General features: G+C 38.2%; 1 protein-coding gene across 2 annotated transcripts in view; it reads right to left on the bottom strand.

Moving 5' to 3' along the window:
* The window catches only part of Rnf219 (ring finger protein 219), a 46,274-nt gene that overhangs the window by 32,424 nt on the left and 410 nt on the right, over positions 1-13,440 (bottom strand). The gene's annotated exons all lie outside the window — the stretch shown is intronic.

The following is a 13,440-nucleotide window of genomic DNA, read 5'->3' as shown; positions in this document are numbered from 1 at the left end:
AAAAAAAAAAAAAAAACAGAACACTAAATGACAGAAATAGTGACATGCACCAAATGCACAAATCTTTGACTCCATTTAAACAAGTACAAATAAAACTTTACATTTATGTAATTATATTTTTCAAAAGGTTTTCAAATGCATACTCTTTGTTTTGATCTCTTTTCCTGACAAGCAAATAGCATCAATATACTTTACAAAAGAAAATTAAGATGTAATGAAATTATGTAGTTTCTGCTACCTTAACTGAGTGGATTTTTTTTTGGGGGGGTGCAGCTCAACCCACTCTGAGGGCGTGGCTGGTGTGGCATGTGGTGCTGGGGATATGGGATCATACGACAGTCCCCTGCGCCTGCCTAAGCAGGTGCTATAGTCTGCTGAGCTATCTCACTGGCCCTTAACTAAATGTTTTGATTATACAGTAGTCCCTCGCTATTTCCAGGTTCGACTTTTGCAGACCCACTGTTTTGGGGGTTTTCAAAAAATACTACTCTAAATTATTTATTATGTATTTTTCACTATAATAAGGGATTTTGCAGTACTGAACAGGATATGTATGTTGTTAAAGTTAAGTAGGTTTATGAGCTTAGAAAACAGTTAAGAACACTAGAAGTGTTTTTAAAGGTGTGGGAAGAGTTTATAAGAGTGTGGGAAGTGCTTATAAAGCCTTAAAATATATAGCAATACTAAAATAAATATAACACTGCTACTTCGCTGATTTTCACTTATTGAAGAGTTGTCTATAACGTATCCTCTGCAATAAGTGAGGGACCACTGTAGTTATTTTATCAAGGACAGACTAGAAAGCAAAAAGTAGAATCTGTTCTTATAATAGATAGCTGAGTTTCAGTCAATCACAAGATTCAAACTTTGGCCAATCACAGTCAGCCAAGTGGAAGAACATATCCATATAAGGCAAATGCCTCATCACACCTTGTCCATATAAAGCAAATCCTGGCTGCTGCAAATCAAGCTTTTGTATGTTACTCCCTTTTCTCCAGCCATAAATATAGCCTGCCTATGTGGCAGAATGGAGCATTTTGAGTCAACTTGGATCCAGAATACTATTTGGTCCCAGAACTACTTTTTTGCTTTAACAAGTGTCAACCTTAATTCACTTCACAAATTCCTGGTGTGAGAACTTAGTCTGGTATTTGGAAGGTACTAAACCAAGGTTTGTTGACTGAATTAACTCTTAAAACAGCATTTAATTCAATTGGCTGTGGAACCTTCTAGAAGAGAATTATGACAATAGTTTTCAAACAGCATTAATTTTAACAAAAACAGCAGAGAAACACTTGGGCTTTCAATTCATCTATATAGTTTTTACACGGTGAGATTTAAGATATTTTATACCCATTTTCAATATTGTCTTGTCTAATAACAAAACTACCAATAAAGCTCTTCTGCACTAAGGACTGTACTAGAAGATCAAGGGAGACAGTAGCACCATAAACCACTTTCCTCAGAGAAAACATTTATGCTGATCTATGTTTGCCTTAGAAGATACTATGAGTTATCATTAATTTGAAAGGGCTTTCCACACTCAAAGAAATCACCAATATTTATTTATAAGAGGGAGGTAATTATTTAAATTTCACTGAAAAAGCCAAAGAGTTCTCTGGTGTCAGGAGGCTTCCATAACTTATTCTGGTACTCTCTAATCTAAGAAAGGGAATACAACTAAGGATGAGTTTAAGCTTCTTTTTAGAGAATTGCAACTCTAATCCATTCAGTTCAAAGGGTTTGACAAAACTCATTTAAAGAAAGTAAATAATCAAACAGCATGAAGCACAAGATGCCCATGGTCTCAAATTCTTTTTTTTAAAGTGCTCCTACCAGCACTTTGAGATTTACCCAGGAGTAAATCTCACCTCTGAGGCATTTTCTGGTCCATCTCAAAAAGTATACAAGCTTGAACTTTCACTGCAGGCTTTGTTTCTTAAACAGTTAATTGATGTGGAAGTCCAGATTATAAATTCATGTATGTTTTAATTTCATCTTTATGTCATGAGATCTTTAAAGAGCCCAAAAATCTCAAACTAAATACCAGGAATATACTACCATATCTATTTGGGAATAGATATTTTGCAACTCAAACACACACACACACACACACACACACACACACACACAATCTTCTATGTCTGCAATATTCTAGTAAGTACCTTATACCTGAAGATCAGCTAAAGCAGGAAGAGGTATCTCCTTGGTCTAATAATTTATAATGGTAAGTTATTTCATTTTTAAATGCTACAAGTTCATCTGAAATCAGACGAAAGCCAATGTTCAAGATAAACTGCGCATATAAGAAAATTCAAGATGTTTCCCTCATAAGAAACACATTTAGAAGCAATCAGTATTTTCTACGTAATTGTTCCCACAGAAAAGGTTAAAGAGTTCCACTATCTGAAAAAGTTTAAGGTAATTCAGTGATTGGTGTTAGCATCTACTTAAATGTGAAAAACAGAGAACAGGCAATAGCCGTACACTGTAGACATCAAGAATTTTGTTCTACTAATATTAAATTTGTGATGCCACATTCATTTTTAAGTTGGTAAAACTAGAAAGCAGTTTTTGATTCACTGGCATAGAAGTAATGGCACTAACAATGATAGCACTGAAGGATTTTTGCCTATTAGGGATGAAACAGCCACAGAACACTGCATTCCAGTGAGTAAAGTAGGAGGAACTAGCAAAGGAAACAGAAAAGGAAGGTACCTATGACACCAAAAAGGAGAATTAGGTGTTACAGAAGTCAGGAGAAGTTTAATAAAAGATAGTGACTTATACATAAGATATTGAGAGGTATTTTAATATAAACTGAAAGACAACTATGGAATTTAACTGTATGAAAGTTACTATGACTTATTACTGAAAAGCACTACTGTTTTACCAAATAGCTCATAAAGAAACCTGGCTGGGAACTGAACGACAATGAAAAATGAAAGAAAAACACAAAATACAATCCTTCATATTTTGAAGTAAAGAAAGCATGCTAATGGGATCACTGTTAGGGACACCAAACAGAATGATACAAGAAAAGGGGACTACTGGTGAGGAAGGAAGCAGAGGCTATTATGGCCAGAAACAGCAAGATTTCTAAGAAGTGAAAGGGGAATAGAATCCAAAGCACAAGGGGAGATTCTGTCCTACATAGTGGTAAGATTTCCTCTTCCTTTGTAACAGAAGGGCAAATAAGAATGTGAGAACATTTATAAAAGGGTTAGAAGATCTGCTGTTATGAAAGATGCAGAAATTCATGTTCCAACAGCCCTCACTGTATACACTTTGTCATTAAACATGAAGTGAGGTTATCAGCTGAAAGTGAGGAGGGGGATACAGAGTTGAGAAAAGGAGAATAAAATAGTCCTTTTAAAAAATGAGAAAGAAGGTTTACTAGGAACGTGTAACAGGACTGCTCCACACTGTTAAGGGCCTACTTAAGGTCTGTGGTTTTGAATGCAAAGACCAATTAGCAAAGGTGTAAATTTTTCTTAACCAATATTTAGCTGTTCAGGTTCAGGCAGGAAATAGATAAGTACTTTGGTTTATACAGAGTTGGGGTTTTGCCAAGGAGGAAGGAGAGAAAGGGGACTGATGATAATAAATGACTATGAATGAGAAGGAAATGAGTACTTAGGTGATAATGATGACTATGAAAAAAAGCCAATGGATGGGTCTGATGGAAACAAGATCAGAGTGAGAGGCATAGAGTCAGGATACTGTGAAAGGTAAACAGCTTTTGCCAACATTTTGGCCCAGACCATTTTATCCAATATGTTCTGTTTTTTTTCATTTTTTTTTTTTTTTTTTTTTTTTTTTTTTTTGTGCAGAGCAGGGGATTGAACTCAAACTGGGGATTGAACACATGCCCTCACACTAGCCAGGGAAGCGCTTATTCAACTGAGTCATCTCCCCGGCCCTTCTCTTAATCTTATGTATGATATAGTGCTAAAATCTTGCTATTCAACTGAGTCTCTGTATCTGAAAGACTTCAGTCATTAAAAGCAGAGCGTTTTAACAGGGCCAAACCTGAGGCCAATTCTAACTCTTTCACTTACATGTGCTGTTTAATTTCAAATCAGTAATCCTTTAGTTTCTAGGGTAGTGGTGGCAAACCTAGGGCATGAGTGCCACAGCAAAGTATTTGTATCACTGAAAGCTCCAAAAGGTTCACCATCCCTATTCTAGGGCATTAAATTTTTGCCTCTGAAAATTATAGTTTAATCTAATACTTTCTTCATGTTGGTATTAATAGTAAACAACGGATGTTAGCAGACACTTTGACAGGCCAATTACACACACACACACACACACACACACACACAATGTATTATATCCCATGAGTCAAATCCATATAAAGATCCAGCAGCTTCCTCAACCATAACATGTCTTAAATCAAACCTAGTTTCTTCTGCACATTCAGTTTTCTTCTCACACTCTCTCCTGTTTTGGTCAATGGCATTAGCACCTCTTACTTGAGTTAAAACAGAGATGTTTCTCACTCATCTCTTTTACTTATCCTCACCATCCAATCTGTCACCAAGTCCTGCTATTAGTTTTAAAGTATAAGAACACATCCATCCACCAATATTTTATGTATACCACTAAGCAAAAAGAATGAAAAACACTGAGAATTACAATGGTAAGATACAACCAGATTTCAGACATAATAAGGAAAAAATATGCATCTCATAATAGCCACATGACAAACCTACGACCATATAATCATTACCCCAAACCAGTTAGGCTCTCATTTAAACATATATATATATACACACACACACATAAATGTATGTAGTACAGGGTCTACAAGGTCTCACTACACACATTGGACTCATAGTGATCCTCCTGTTTTCAGCCTTCCAAGTGCTGGGATTACAGGCGTGTGCCACCACACCTAGTCTCAATCACTGTCTCAGTGAGCCCTGGGGGCGGGGCCAGCACGGCATGCCAGGGATCCAATCCCACTCCAGTAGTCCCTGTGTCTGCCTAAACAGGCACTTTAATCTGCTGAGCTATCTGGCTGGCCCTTAGGCTCTCATTTTTAAAATCCCTAATCTACTGGAATGACTTCTTCCATATGTTCATATCTGTCTACCTTTTACATAGTATCAGAGCTATTTTCCTAAATATGTATTAACACCTTTATTGCTCTCTGGAAAGACAGCAATGGTTTTCCCCTGGTGACAGCTTTCAAAGAATATAATCTAGTTCTACAGACATGCAAACTTCAAGAGCTACGTGGCTATGGAGGATTTTAGAGAAATTCCTGCAAGGCCAAGATGTGTGTGACAGGGTTGAAGTTCCTGCTAGCAAGCCCTGAAAGGCAGATGTATGAAACTGAGTGAAGCTGAAGCTACAAAGAAGGCCCTGGGAAGTTATTGATGTGAAATGCCCATTTGAAGAAAGCTGCAGGTCAGTCATCAGAGAATGGCCATGTGGTCTGTAGCCAGCAAGGATACCTAAGCCCTTTATTTTATTTTATTTTATTTTGGCAGAACCAGGGATTGAACTCAGGCCCTTGTGCTTGCCAGGGAAGTGCTTATTCCACTGAGCCATCTCCCCAGCCCCACCTAAGCCCTTTAAAGCCCACTTTCTACCACACTGTACCTGAAACCAGACACGAGCATTAGGATTTAATGCTTACTCTCCCAGGTTTTTGTCTTGCTTTGGTTCTATCCTTCCTTTCTGTGCCCCATTCCTGCCTTTCAGAATGTGAATGCTTATCTTATGTCATTTTATCTTGGAAGTGTGTAATTTACTTTTTATTCTTCAGGGCTAATAGCTGTTGAGTCTCAAAGGAGACTTTGAGGAATGATCTTAACATGAAATCTTGGAAATTCTTAGAGATGGACTGAGTGGACTTACTTGGGAGCATTTGGACCCTTGGAGTAGAATGATATACTCTGGATCTTGATAACCCTCAAGACCCTATTATTGAAGGCTTAGTGCCCAGCCTATAGTAGGCATGAGGCCTACTAAAAGAAATTAAACAAATAGGGGTGTGCATAGAAGGGGTATTGAGATCCTAGTTCTTCTTCTTCCTGTTTTCTGGTCCCCATGAAATGAACAGCTTTCACTTTTGCAAGTTCCCATCTTGATGTATTATGCCACCACAGGCCTAAACAATGAGACCAATTAGTCATCAAGTGAAAACTTAAAAACGAGCCAAAATAAACCTTTCCTGCTCATAAACTGATTACCTCAGTCCTTTTTGTCACAGTGATGGAAAGCTGATTAACACAACCAGTTCTTTAATAGGGTACTCATTTACTTAATGTTCACTTCTTTTTGCAATGTACCTTAATTAAAAATTGTACACCTCTCACCTTTTCTATTAAAGCTCAGGTTCCTCGGGTGCAAGATCAGTTTTCTGCTCGTTGTAACTATTTGTGGCACCTGAATAATACTGTTCATATTGTAGGATTAATAGTAATAAATTTTAATGTACTAAAAGGAAAGACCATGATAATGCTTCCCAAGTCTCTCAAGAAGTAGAAGACTAGGACCAGCCAGATAGCTCAGTGGACTAAAGCACCTGCTTAAGGCAGAGCACAGTGATGGGGTTTGATCCCCAGCATGCTGTGCCATCCCTGGGGTGCACTGAGACTGCAACTGAGACTGCACATGGTGGCACATACCTATAATCCCAGCACTTGGGAGACTGAGAATAGGAGAATCACTATGAGTCCAATCTATATAATGAGGCCCTGTAGACCCTATATTAAATACATTAAGAAAACAAAAAAGGAGTAAAAGTTCATGGCCAATGCTAAATTGTGAGAAAAAAGTTATTTTCTCAATTTAATATGCCAAGATGATAAAAACACAACCACCACAGGAAGACTAGTTGGTTTTGTCATTAGGAACCATTAGAATATCTCTACTACAGAATGATTTGCAGTGTTGAAAATATAGCATTATTACTGTCACTGTGCTGGATATTTGAAACTGCTGACTATTTGAACTAAATTTCATATGATGATTTCTGGACAGTGGTATGAATTCAGGTGAGACTAGAAACTTACAAAGGAAAAAAAAAAACTACTAAGACAAGCCATTACTTATTTGAGTATAACCAGCAATAGTAAAACAAAGAATCTAGGGGTCCCTCAGTTCTTGTTCATCCATGATCTTTCTCTGTCCAGATCCTGCTAGATAAAATATCAAAACAGATTTTTAATGTCTTCCCAAGACACAGAAATGTTCACACTTTTCCAATGTTATTGATCTTTCAATCTAATTGACTTCTGAACAAATCTGTAGTAACAACAGTAATCTTTTGAAATAACACAAGATCACAGTGGCCAGGGTAAATGACACATACAGTTCTAAATTCATTTGGAGTAACCATGCTGAAGAGGTATTCTACTGTTTCATCTCCTGAGGCTGATAAGTATGAGGAAGAGGAAAGGAGCACGTAACAAGTGGGCTTTTCTTGACAGGCATAAGGACACATGGCTGTATCTTCACACCTATGGTATTTGACAGGCTGAGGCAGAACAGTCATAATTTTGAGCCTAGCCTGGGCAACTTAGTGAGAACCTGTCTCAAAATAAAATAAAGATCGTATCTTAAAAAGGGCTGTAATATACCATGTTTGAAGCCCTAGGTCCAAACCCCAGTACTGCAAAAACAAAAATACAAATTAGAGGGGACAGTCTTTGGTGCCACACCCTATAATCTGCTTTCCTATTATGCCATTTTCTCTTTTATCTGAAGATGTTTCAGTCTTTGGAACAACTACCAAAACCCTCTTCTTAAAGTAGCAAACATACTTGGATGATTGAAGTTGTCGTCCATTAAGTGCTTACCTTGGTTCACAAACTTATTTGTTCCACAACTTTGGAAAAAATGGCCAAGTTTATATTAGTGTGGGAAAGATGCTGGGATGAGATTACCATGCATGGGTATGAAAAATGTGAAGATAACAATATGCAATATAATAACCACTGTTAATTTTCTATTATCTTGTTTGAAATTCTGTATCATTTTTGTTTTTTTTTCTCTTTAAAATAAAAAAAAAAAGATGCTGCAATCATGCTTGTTACCTGATGTAGAGTTAGCAAACAAAAACAAAATTTTGCCATTTTTGTTTGTGAACAGTGTTTATGAACTGAGATGCCACTGTGTCCCTATCATCTTAAGACTCACGTACTACAAGAAGAATTGGCTTAGGCCAGGGTTTCCCATCTTGGGCATTACTAACATTCTGGAGTAAAGAATTTCTGCTGTAGGTTACTATTATGGTTTGGATCACAAATGTCCACCTAAAGATTTTTTGCACTGAGAAGTAGGACTTTCACAAGGTGATTAGACTGTGGGAATGCTGACACACTCTGAAAAGGTAGAACCCCACTGGAGGAAGAAGGTCACTGGTTAGATAACTGGGGAAGATGTATTCTTATCACTTGTCCCCTTTCCCCCTCTCTGGCTCCTTCTCCGCTTTTTCCTTTGGGATGTGTTGAGATGGACAGCCTTCCTCTACCATGCCATGATGTTTCTGCCTTGGAGGGAATTCACCAGAGACTGACTCCTCTGAAACTGTGAGCCAAAATAAAGTTTCTGAATTTCCTCACTGAAATTGTGCATGTCAGATAATCTGACCAATACCAGGACTGTCCTATATACTGCTACGTGTTTAGACAGTAGCCTTAGTGAACTTTACCAACTAGGTGCCTGTATTATGCTATTATGCATTTACATAGTAGCATCCCAGGGCTTTACGACCTAGATGACAGGAGCACCACTCCTTGGGACAACCAGACATGTCTTCATATATTGCCAAATGTTCTTGAAATATACGTCTATCCCACAAGTCACTGGTCGAGGATATTCACCTGAGTGTTCCTAAAAATAATGGAGTTGGGGGGCCGGGGAGATAGCTCAGTGGAACAAGCGCTTCCCAGGCAAGCGCAAGGGCCTGAGTTCAAACTCTGGTTACGCCAAAAATAAATAAATAAATAAATAAATAAATAAATGGAGTTGGTAACACCAAACACATTGTTAGCTTGGAAACTCATACTCAAGGAAATGATACAAATTATAAATGCCAGACTCTGGATTTGTCTTCAATGTTACCCAACTGTTTTTATTCATTCATTCATTCATTCATTCATTCATTCATATGTATTTGGTACAGGGTCTCACTACACAGCTTGGACTCAGTGATTTTCCTGTTTTCAGGCTTCCCAGCCCTGGGATTACAGGTGTGCGCCACTAGTGTGTCTGAGAACGGGGCTGGTGTGGCATGCAGTGCCAGGGAGCAAAACCCAGTCCCTGCACTTGCCTAAGCAGGGGCTTAGTCAGCTGAGCTATCTCGCCGACCCAGCCCAATTTTAAAATCACATAATATTTTAATTAAACAATTCTAGGGCCAGCCAGATAGCTCAGCGGATTAAAGTGCCTACTCAGGCACAGCACAGTGACTGGGGTTTGACTGGGTGCTGGCCCCGCCCCTAGGGCACACTGACAGGGCGATTGAGACTAGGCCTGGTGGTGTGTGCCTATAATCCCTGCACTTGGGAAGCTGAAAATAGGAGGATCACTACAAGTCTGATCTATGTAATGAGACCCTCAAGACGCTGTACTAAATACATTAAAAAAACCAGTTTATTTTTTATTTTTTCATGTCATTATATAAAATTTTATCAATTATATTTAATAGTATATTTCATCATCAGTTTTTTCTAAAAATGCTGCAAAACATTTATTAATTTTTTCACTTCTTTTATTTTATTGAGAAACAAACAGCAATGAGACAGTTTCAGAACTGATTAACAGGACAGTTTCAATAATTGGTACATTGTACATTGTTATCTTCTTAGTGGTTACCCACAGTACAAGAAGCAATCAGGATATCCTGTCCAAACACTATTAGTACAAATCTTTTTTCTCATTGAATTAAGCGAAAGAAGCTGTATATCTATCCTAACCTGCATATACAGATACAAAATGGTCCTTCCTTTGATTCCCTTTTTTTGTTTAGTCCTGTCAGAGATATGTATTCCATTGGCATCTAAATACTATAGGTGCATGAATTCAGCAAAACAATCCAACACAGTCCAGCAGTCCACAATAGCAGTGGGTTATCCGCAGAAGTTGTTGACTTGAGTCTTTCACATCTCAGCATATTAGTATGGCTTTACTTTATATGCCTTGTTTTTATATTTTTCTGCTGGATGGTTAAGACCAAGATAAAGCAAGACCTATATAATAAGAAATGTTACTTTTGTATCTGATAAGGTCAGTCAAGTACCCTCAGAATTAATCCTATAACCCTGTACTGCACTTTGTAGGTCAAAAAAAACAGTCTAAAAATAAAGAAATAATCCATTCCTTCTTCCCTGGAGCAGGGTCCATACAAAGACAATATGAAAGTAAGAAATAGACAACACGTGCCCAAAAGAAGTGAGAGACTAGGTACCAATGGAGGTGATGGGAATAAAGAAGCTACAGGTGAGCTTTATCTACCATACCAGTGTGACAAGTACACTTAAAATCGACTTCTCTACTCTCTTGGCACTTGTACTAGAAATAAGAGTCAACTTCTCTCTGGCAAGATATTATTCTTAAAATATTTTTCTTTTTAAGAAAATCTTGATAAAATAGTATGGGTTTCCCTAGTGAAGACCTAGAGAACTGTGAAAAGGAATTAAGATTTTGGTAAAGAAATGATTATGGGGCACCCACAATCAACCTTGAGTATTTGGAAATATTTCAAATAAAGTTTCGAATTCCTCTTCCTCCCCCACAGTTTCAGGAAACCTCCAGCTCTGGGTTGGAATTTTGCTATAAAACATAAGCATGTAAACTAAGTCACTTAATAATACCTTCCCCTACCTGTCTCAATTAAAGGATATATAATATATCTCTCTCTCCTACCTTCATCCTTATTTTCTAGCAGGAATGTTTTACAGATTAACTGGAATCCTGTTTATAAAGTAAGTATGTCAGCTATTACACACAGGCCCTGATAATTATTAGGCTGTATCAATACGTGGAGTTATTTTTTTTATGTAGTCTAATTATACAAAAATAGTATTACATGGTTACAGTCTTCAAATTTAATTCTGAAGAGTAAAATATGGAAGTTGTATCATGGCAAGTTACTTGTGACATTATGCACAACCTCATTCTCAAACTCACTTGTAGGTCCTCTAAAGCAACGAGAAGTCAGACCTGTGCTCACTGCACCTGTGGGCTACTTGCTCACCACTCAACAGCCTTGTGGGAATAGTGACTAATTCTATCAGCCCAGAACAAAGACTCTAAGTTACATAAGGCTTTGTCACTAGTCCTATCTTCTCAATATTTTTAAACAATATAGGTGAAAAGCAAAGCAGGCAGTCTTCCCTGAAAGAAGGGATCCTTTTGGTAGAATTCTTCAGCAACCCCTGTATTACAAGGAATTTGGTTTTATTTCTGATTATTTCAGCCAAAAAGTTTACTTTATTAAGCAGAAATCTTAATACTGTGAGTGAGATAAAACTTGACTCCTTTCCAAATGAAAAATATTTTATAATTATTTCTATCTAGTACCCCACAAATACGGTATATGTTAAATGGTAAGCACAACCAGACTGCATTAGAAAAGGCAATAATCATAAACACTGCTGTTTAAAATCCTGAATGTATTGTAGCAATTTTGAAAAGTGCACTGCTCTCACAAAGCAAATGGAAAAAATGCTTACTGCTCACCAGAAAAGACTGGGTTCTTCAGATTGAGGGCATGCCTGCATGCTCACAGTAAAGGCAGAGCTACTTACTGGATGTTGTACGTCAGATTTTGGGCTAAAGATTGCATGTTTCATTTAATCTTCTCCAAAATACAAGAATGGGAGTTGATGGTGTTACCATTCCCATTTTATAGACAGGGAAACTGAAGCTCTGGTTAAGTCGTTTGTACAAGGTCATATAGCTCATTGTAACTTTGTAAGTGGTAGAACCTCAGAGTAGTTCTTAAGAGTAGGTAGAACCTTAGAATAGATTAGAACTCAATCTGAATGCAAAACTCAGGCACCATACCTGACTCCACCTCAAGAAAAATAAATGCCTACTTACAAATGTTAACATTTCAGTTTTACATTTTTGAATGAAGTTAACCAATAAGACAAACGCCAAAAACATCTGCTGACATGGGGTGAGTTCAAGTGAATGTTTCAGAAAGTAATCAAATGAGGACACTAATGAGAAAAGTTCCACTACCAGAGGCTATAAGCCTCAGCTTTTAAAGAGAAAGAACCCTATCCCTAGGAATAAACGAAAGGATTACCTAAAAGTATTCTATAACCTGCAAACTACTACATTTTATCAGGTATCACTTCTGGTACATACAAAAAAGCACAGGCTTGGTAAATCAAACCGGCAGAACACATTTCCTGCACAATGATAAAGTTCCGCTTAACTAATGGGAATTAGTTAGATGGACAAGGCAAACAAAAGGAAATTGTCTTCCCATGTTTTTTTTTTTTGTTTTGTTTTGTTTTGTTTTTTTTTTCCATCAGCTCAAAAACTACTGTTGAACAAAATTCACTCACAATTTGTCACGTCTGGGGAATGTGTCGGAAGCTCAATGTACAGACAGGACTGTAGCCACTCCGGAGAACCATCACACCCCTCCCCCTGCCAGCGTGTGTGTGAGCACTGGTAGCAAATGCCAGCCCAAATACCACCTCCAATGAGGCCATCCTTGATCTCTCTAATCAGAACTGAGCTAGCAGTCTCCTAAAGTGCTCTCGCAGCACTACTGGCATTTCATTGTCTGTAACCTAGAATTATCAGTTGCTTCCAATACTAACTTCCTTCTGCTTCTTCAACTCAGTAACTTCACAATGAACCTCAAATACATAGCCTTGTCATCTTATTTGCCGGCACTGAGATCAGCATGATCAATTCTATGTCTGAGGCTGCAGATTCAGTCTACACTTTGGGGGCAGACACTGACACACACTGAAGGAAAAAAAAAAAAAAAAGTTTGCATGTGCACGAAAATCTAGGTCAGTATTTTCCTTCCTTTTGATCCATGTTAGCCCCCCACACACACACAATGCTCTTTAAAAAAACTATCGAGTGGGAGACACAATCGGAAATGAAAGGGGAGAGAAACGCAAGAGAAGATGCAAAACTCTGTTTCTAATTCAGAACTACTTTCTCCAGAGTTTCGCCAAAACATTAGGCACCTGAGGCACAAGGACAGTATTCTATCCCGTGGCTGGTCACTTTTTGGATTTAAAGACTGATTTCTTACTGAAAGCCACCTGAGGTAGATACTGTCATTTTCCCAATTCTGAGCCCACTGTCCTAACGGCCAAGGTAATAAAAAGAAAAGGCCTGACAATGCGAAGACCCCGCGCCTCGGCCCGCGCTCGGCACCCCGGGCGCGCAGGGGAGGCCGCAGCGCGGCTTCCGGGCACCGCCGCAGGGGCAGGCCACGCG

Source organism: Octodon degus, unplaced genomic scaffold, assembly GCF_000260255.1.
Source record: "Octodon degus isolate 3935 unplaced genomic scaffold, OctDeg1.0 scaffold00013, whole genome shotgun sequence".
NCBI classification, from domain to species: domain Eukaryota; kingdom Metazoa; phylum Chordata; class Mammalia; order Rodentia; family Octodontidae; genus Octodon; species Octodon degus.
This window is presented reverse-complemented; position numbering and strand designations above follow the sequence as displayed.